A 7,930-nucleotide genomic window follows, 5' to 3' on the forward strand; every position below is an offset into this window, starting at 1 on the left:
CCATGGCAACACTATATCAGATATCAATATCCCCACAACAGATTTACATCGGCCGTGTTTTGTCATTATTCTGATGAAGTTTTAAGTAAATCGAGTAAAAATAAGATGCTGAATTCAAAGCATTTGGAAAATGACACACTTCCTGCTGCCAGTTGGTGGCGCTATAACGTTGACTCTTAATAGTCACATATATACAATCAGTATCATACAACGAACAAACCCATGAAGTTTGATCAAATTCAGGAAATGTATGTGGATGTTATTAGACATTTCCTGTTCCTCATTTCTCGCCATAAGTTCCACGCCTCGCCACGGGCAAACCGTTCGAGATATCAAAAATCCCCTCGCAATTTTTCATCCACAATGTCTTGAGATCATGTTCACCGAGTTTCGTGGCGAACGGGTTGAAAACCTCAGAGGAGTATTTCAAATTCCAGAGCATGCTTTTTTTAAACAGCCCTGAATAGCTGACTTCCTGTTGGGCGGAGCCTATGACATAAAGCGCGAAAGTTGTTCAGCTCAATGAGATCTACAAGTGTACTGAGTTTCATATAAATATATGCAAGTGTGTGTGAGCTATGGTTCAAGATTTCTGACTGTGTTCCAGGGGGCGCTGTAGAGCCCCTGTGCCACGCCCGGGTCCCAGCCTCTGCGGCGTCCTGATGGCCGCAGATTCCAATGTGTGTGCCAATTTTCAAGAGTTTTTGAGCATGTTAAGGCCCCCAAAAACCCCCGGAAGGTTTAATAAAAAATAAAAAAAATAATAAATATAGCTGCAAGCAGCGATGGCGGGCTCAAGCCGTCAGTGCAACGCCACCCCGGTGGCATCGGGAAAACTGTGCCCAGCGGGCATAAGCATTTACAGTAACCCTCTGGCAATCAAATTTTAAGGGATATGGCAGTTAAAGGGTTAATCCGACCCGTCTAGACTTTGAAATCACATACACAGAACAATATATATAACTTTAGTAACACTTTATTTTAATATATATATAAATGTATAAGGTGTACATTGTAGCTGACACCTAAATTAACACATTAAAATTGTTTTATGACTGCAAGTCTTTCTCCTCAAATGCTATTGAGCTTCAAATTTGCTTTTGAGTCCATGTGAAAAAGTAGCATAATTTACATATGACTTACAGTTTGTTTTAATAAATATCAAACATTCAATTTAATGGTGCATTATAGCTGTCACCTAGATGAACAATTACAGTTGTTTTTATGACTGTAAGTCATTCTCTTCAAATGCTACTGACATTAGAAAATTGTATAACAATATCACATGTAACTTAAGAGACGGTCCCTAAATTTGAGACTCTCGAATGTCCAATGTCAAGCCAAATTTATGCCTGTTTTTGTTTTGTTTTTTACTTTATTTTTCTTTTCTCTGTGCCGGATTGCTGATGACTTTTACCCGGGCATAGATGTCCATCCATCAATTACGAACATTCATCCGCAAATGTCCGAGCGGTCGCGAGCGCGGATGGGAGAATGGCGCATGTTTTATTTTACTGGGATGGTGCCTCCTCTGGGAGTTGGTGCCCTACGAAGACTGCGTATTCTGCATATAGGGAGCGGCGGTACTATCTGGAAGATATATTCCTCAAACCGTCGTACAAGAGGAGGTGATGCTAGTACTTCAAGCATCTCTCAAAACCTATCTGTTCATAAAGCCTATATATAAAGTCTTAATATAGTATTCCACAATATGTTGTGCTATTCTAATATTATTGTGGTTTTTTATTGACATTGTTATTTGCTGTTATTTTTTGTTTTAATATTGTTACTGTTGTTACTTGTTGTACGGTGACCTTGAGTGGTTCGAAAGGCGCCTTAAATAAAATGCATTATTATTATTATTATTATTATTATTATTATTATTATTATTATTAGCTGTACACTTGATAAAAAAAATTAAATATAAACTTATGCAATTGTATATATATGTATATATAGTGTACAGTTTTCTTTTATTGCATCTTGAAATAAATGTTTCTGAGTTCTGTGTTTGTTTATTTTTTTATTTTTATTTTTTTATTTTTTTAGGAAGATTACAGCCTTTAATCTCCTCAAAATAAATGTGCATATAAACCATGAACAATTTAATTATAGCTGTATTTATAAAATGCTTACTAATGACTATTAATTTTGGGAGATGGCTATATAAAGCAGCAACAGTTGATGTTGAGGCCTAAGATATTTCTTAAGCTGTAATGATGAAAAAACAACAACAACACAAAATTGCTTTTTTTTTCTGCTGGTGATTAAAGAGATGATTAAGTCTCCCTCCCTCTCTCTCTCTCTCTCTCTCTCTCTCTCTCTCTCTCTCTCTCTCTGACACCAAGCCCATCCCCTCTCCCACACATTCACACAAACTCAGCACACACACTTAACACACAAACACACACACACACACACACATTACCCACAGTGACAGAGGGACAGAGTGACATCAGATGTATGGTAGTTTTTTAATTTTCTATCATCCATATAGTGTTGTATAGTCATGAAACTATGCATATTTCCTCAGCATGACTTCTATGTGTACATTTTGTTGAAGTGTTTAGAAGCTGCACTTTAAAAAAATAAAAGACATTTACTGGTTACTTTTTTACTGTTATTTCAAAAAATCACCACGACAAAACCATTCAAGCTATCCAAAATTAATTTGCATCTGTTCTGTAAGATAAATTCTTTAAACAGTGGTAAAAGAGGATGTGGTGCTGATCCTTCAAGAGTCACTCAAAACGTGTCTGTCCATAAAGCCTATAAAGAATTATTCTTAATATACAGTTCACAATATTTCAGCTTGTTATTCTAATAAAGTGAGGGTCATTTTATCAGTAAATACATAAAATTCATATTATTTTTCTTTGAAAGATTTCTAGAAATGATTTAAATCATACTTGTTTCTACAATAATTATTTAAAAGTAATCCTATACCTCCATCTGGTGGCCATTATTGGTACTAAGAATTGCAAGCTTCATTTATAAGTTATGATAGTTTTAATTTTATGCTGGCTCTTGAAAATGATAAAGCTATTAAACTTACTGTGCTTCCTTCAAATGATAACTTCTACGTATATAAAAAAATATGAAGAGTTTGGAATGAAAAAAATTAAAGATATAGTAAAATAACTATTGTATTTTTTTTATGTTACTTTAATAAATCGCTATGACCACACCATTTAAGCTATCCTAAACCCATTCGCAATTTAACATCTCAGTATATTGGCTTCATGTTAAAAAAAGTTTGGTGTGAACTACTTGTGTCTTCTTGGAGGAGTATGAAATCATTTACAGGCTGATTTTATCATAAATCCACAATAGAATTTCTGAGTTCTGTATCAATCAGTGTTGTTGTTTGTTTATTTTTATTTTTTTATTTTTCATAGGAAGATAACTGACCCTTTACTCTCCTTTTTAACAAATGTGCTTATAAACCAAAAACAAGCTATTTATAGCTGTATTTATAAACTGCTTACTACTGACTATTAATATTGGGACAAGGCTTTATAAAGCATGAAATGACTATTTACTTTTTGAGTTTGAAATTATTATTTGCAGCACAAATAAGGTTTTTTAGGATTTTTAAAAATCCCTAAAACTGTCAGAAAAGGATAAGGCCTATTTCTATGTGAGTGGCTACATTTATTTGTTTTTATAACTATAATGCATAAACTATGAAATTATACAAAATGTATAAAAAAAGTACAACAGTTATTGTTTTCCAATGTTTTTTATTAATTTTTTTTTTTTTTTTTTTGGATTTACATTTAAAAAAATTAGCCTACTGCAATCATTCTAAACAGCTTGAATAAAACCTGTCAATATTTATTATAGACCACTGTAACTGTGTATAATCTAACAAACAAGTTTATTATGAAAATAAAAGTGTGTACACCAGAAAAATTGGACGATAAAGAAATTGCTAACAATAGTATAATAGATCATGTTTTATGTTTTTAGGCGTTTAGATGCAGAAATGGACAAATAAAATGTAAAATAAAATGTAATTGATTTAATTAAATATAGATTTATTCGTGTTAGAGCAAAATAATAAATACATACGTACACACATTAAAAAAGCAGCCAAGATGAATGAGTTTCATTTTTTTTATAGATTCAAATTGAAGACAGAAGCAGCTGGTATATGCGGTCACTTAATATTCAAATGCAGTAGATCCACTTCAGATATAAACAGTTTATGTTCAATTGGCTGTTTTCGTTCATATTCGCCAAGCTATTTTGAAATAATCTTGTCCGTTATGTGTTCGTTCGTACGACGAAAGCCAGAATCCTGCAGCTCGAGAGATACATGTTATTCTGCCAGTGGCGGTGTCAAATAGTCTTTCACACTTAAACGAGTCACAAACACCTGCATTTAGCTCTTGCAGTGTTACAATGGGTTTATTGTGTGCATTTGTGGTAATATTTTATTTAAAAAAGCTCTTAAACAAGAATAAATTCGTTTGTTTTGAGCTCGACACTGTACGCGCTGATCGGAGGCGGTGATTTCAGATAGGCAGCCACAAATATTTAATTTTCACACAAACAGTTCAAAAACATCTGAATTTAGCTCTTGGTGTGTTCTAATTGGTTGATTGTGTGATATCGCTGTAATAATTTATTTTTAAAAGCTTTAAAACAGGAATAAATTCGTTTTTTCTGAGCTCTTTACTCCAGACGCTCGTGATCAGAGCGGTGATTCATCTCTCCTATTTCTCACGTATCTCTGGCCAGAAATTATTTATCCATGAGCCCTGAACCGGTAATAATCAGATATGTTGGTTTAGCTTGTCAGTGTGAATTAAATCTAAGTATGTATTTGTATTTTTAACCGATTTAAAAGTGAAAGTAAAAGTCCGGTAATTGCACCTGTAGGGGCGCTATTTCTCTCAGACAATGGAAGTCTGAAGCACATATACTCAAACAGAGGGACAGAGTGAGATGAGATGTCTGACAGTTTTTTAATTTTCTGTAATCCATACAGTGTTGTAAAGTCGTGAAACTATCCATATTTACTCAGAATGACTTTTTTTCTGTATGAAAAAAGGTTTTGAAGTGTTTGGAATTTAAAAATGCAGGACAATTAATAATTCCATTTTTATTGTCATTTAAAAAAATCACCATGACAAAACCGTTCAAGCTATCCAAAATCCATTGGCAATTTAAGTTGTTTAAAATGTTTTGGCATCATGTAGACAAAGTTTGGTGTGTATAGTGTTACTCTCCTCTGAGCAGTATGCATTAATTCACAGCTAAATGTAAAAAAAAAATCCACATTCAAATCAAAATAGCTGACTTCCTGTTGATCGTAGCTGATGACTGTGAATTAGAAAGTTGTCCGTGTTGATAAGAACAATTTTTGTACCGAGTTTGGTGTCTGTAGCTAAAACTAACCCCCCCACTTTTGACAAAAGGTGGCGCTATAGAGTGCCTCTTCCACGCCCTTTTAAAAGCTTTTTCCATTGTCTAGCTATCAAGAATACTGATATGTGTTTTGAGTTTCATGTAAATCTGAGGTTGTTATCTGCCTCAAAATCACCATAACAGAATATTCAAGTTTGACACGTTGCCATGGCAACAATATATAAGATATCAATATCCCCACAACAGATTTACATCGGCCATGTTTTGTCATTATTCTGATGAAGTTTGAAGCAAATCGAGTAAAAATAAGATGCTGAATTCAAAGCATTTTGAAAATGACTCACTTCCTGCTGCCAGTTGGTGGCGCTATAACATTGACTCTTAATAATCACATATATACGATCGGTATCATACATCGAACAAACCGATGAAGTTTGATCAAACTCAGGCAATGTATGTGGATGTTATTAGGCATTTCCTGTTTCTCACTTTTTGCCCTAATTTCAACGCCTCGCCACGGGCAAACCGTTCGAGATATAAAAAATCCCCTCGCAATTTTTCATCCCCAATGTCTTGAGATCATGTTCACCGAGTTTGGTGGCAATCATGTAAAAAACCTATGACAAGTATATCAAATTCCAGAACATGCTTTTTTTAAACAGCCATGAATAGCTGACTTCCTGTTGGGCGAAGCCTTTGACATAGAGCGCGAAAGTTGTTCAGCTCAATGAGATCTACAAGTGTACTGAGTTTCATATAAATATATGCAAGTGTGTGTGAGCTATGGTTCAAGATTTCTGACTGTGTTCCAGGGGGCGCTGTAGAGCCCCTGTGCCACGCCCGGGTCCCAGTCTCTGTGGCGTCCTCATGGCCGCAGATTCCAATGTGTGTGCCAATTTTCAAGAGTTTTTGAGCATGTTAAGGCCCCCAAAAACCCCCGGAAGGTTTAATAAAAAATAAAAAAAATAATAATAAATATAGCTGCAAGCAGCGATGTCGGGCTCAAGCCATCAGTGCAACGCCACCCCGGTGGCATCAGGATAACTGTGCCCAGCGGGCATAAGCATTTACAGTAACCCTCTGACAATCAAGTTTTAAGGGATGCGGCAGTTAAAGGGTTAATCCGACCAATCTAGACTTTGAAATCACATACATAGAACAATATATATAACTTTAGTAACACTTTATTTTAATATTAATAAAAAATGTATAAGGTGTGCATTGTAGCTGACACCTATATGAACACATTACAATTGTTTTATGACTGCAAGTCTTTCTTCTCAAATGCTATTGAGCTTCAAATTTGCATTTGAGCCCATGTGAAAAAGTAGCATAATTTACATATGACTTACAGTTTGTTGTAATAAATATCAAACATTCAATTTAATTGTGCATTATAGCTGTCACCTAGATGAACAATTACAGTTGTTTTTATGACTGTAAGTCATTCTCTTCAAATGCTACTGACGTTAGAAAATTATTTAACAATAGCACATGTAACTTTAGAGACCGGCCCTAAATTTGAGACTCTAGAAACTCCAATGTCAAGACAACTTTATGCCTGTTTTATTTTCTTTAGTTTTCTTTTCTCTGTTCCGGATTGCTGATGTCCTATACCCAGGCATAGATGTCCATCCATCAATTACGAACATTCAGCCGCAAACATGAGGTGTGAGCGGTCGCGAGCGCGGATGGGAGAATGGCGCATGTTTTTTTTTTTTTTTTTTTTGAGCAACTGGGATGGTGCCCCCTCTGGGAGTTGGTGCCCTAAGAAGACTGCATACTATGCATATAGGGAGCAGCGGTACAATCTCGAAGATATATTCCTCAAACCATCTTACAAGAGGAGGTGATGCTAATCCTTCAAGAATCGCATAAAAGCTATTCAAGTGTACAGTTTCCTTTTATTGCATCTTGAAATAAATATTTCTGAATTCTGAATCAAACTGGGTTGTGTTTATTTATTTATTTTATAAGACAACTGAGACTTTAATCTCCTTTGTAATATATGTGCTTTTAAACCAAGAACAATTTATTTATGGATGTATTACTGCTTAATAATGACTATTATTAAGGGAAAAGGCTTTATAATCATGAACTATTTACTAATGCTTAGCTAATGAGTGCAATTATTATAAAGTGTTACCATTGCATATACTAATGTTAACAAATTAGACATTATTTTACAGTGTTACCAAATCCTTAAATAATGTATTAGTGTTTTGTAATGATTTTAATGACCTATAAGCATTTGTGAAATAGTTTTGCTTGCATTGCAGCTTTATCTGTCAGTTGAAGAGTTTTACTGTTACATCCATGAGATTAATAAATGTCATGTCACGTCACAGGTTGTCATAGGTCAGTATCAAATGAGTTTGAAATTATTATTTGCAGCACAAATTAGGGTTCTTAGGATGTTTTTAAATCCCTAAAACTGTCAGAAAAGGATAAGGCCTAAGAGATTTCTTAACCTGTAATGAAAGGAAAAAACACCACCATTAGCAACAACAAAAACAATAACAATTTAAAATATAGATTTTTTTTTCCTGATTAT

The sequence above is a fragment of the Carassius gibelio genome, chromosome B17, assembly GCF_023724105.1.
Source record: "Carassius gibelio isolate Cgi1373 ecotype wild population from Czech Republic chromosome B17, carGib1.2-hapl.c, whole genome shotgun sequence".
In the NCBI taxonomy this organism is placed as follows: Eukaryota; Metazoa; Chordata; class Actinopteri; order Cypriniformes; family Cyprinidae; genus Carassius; species Carassius gibelio.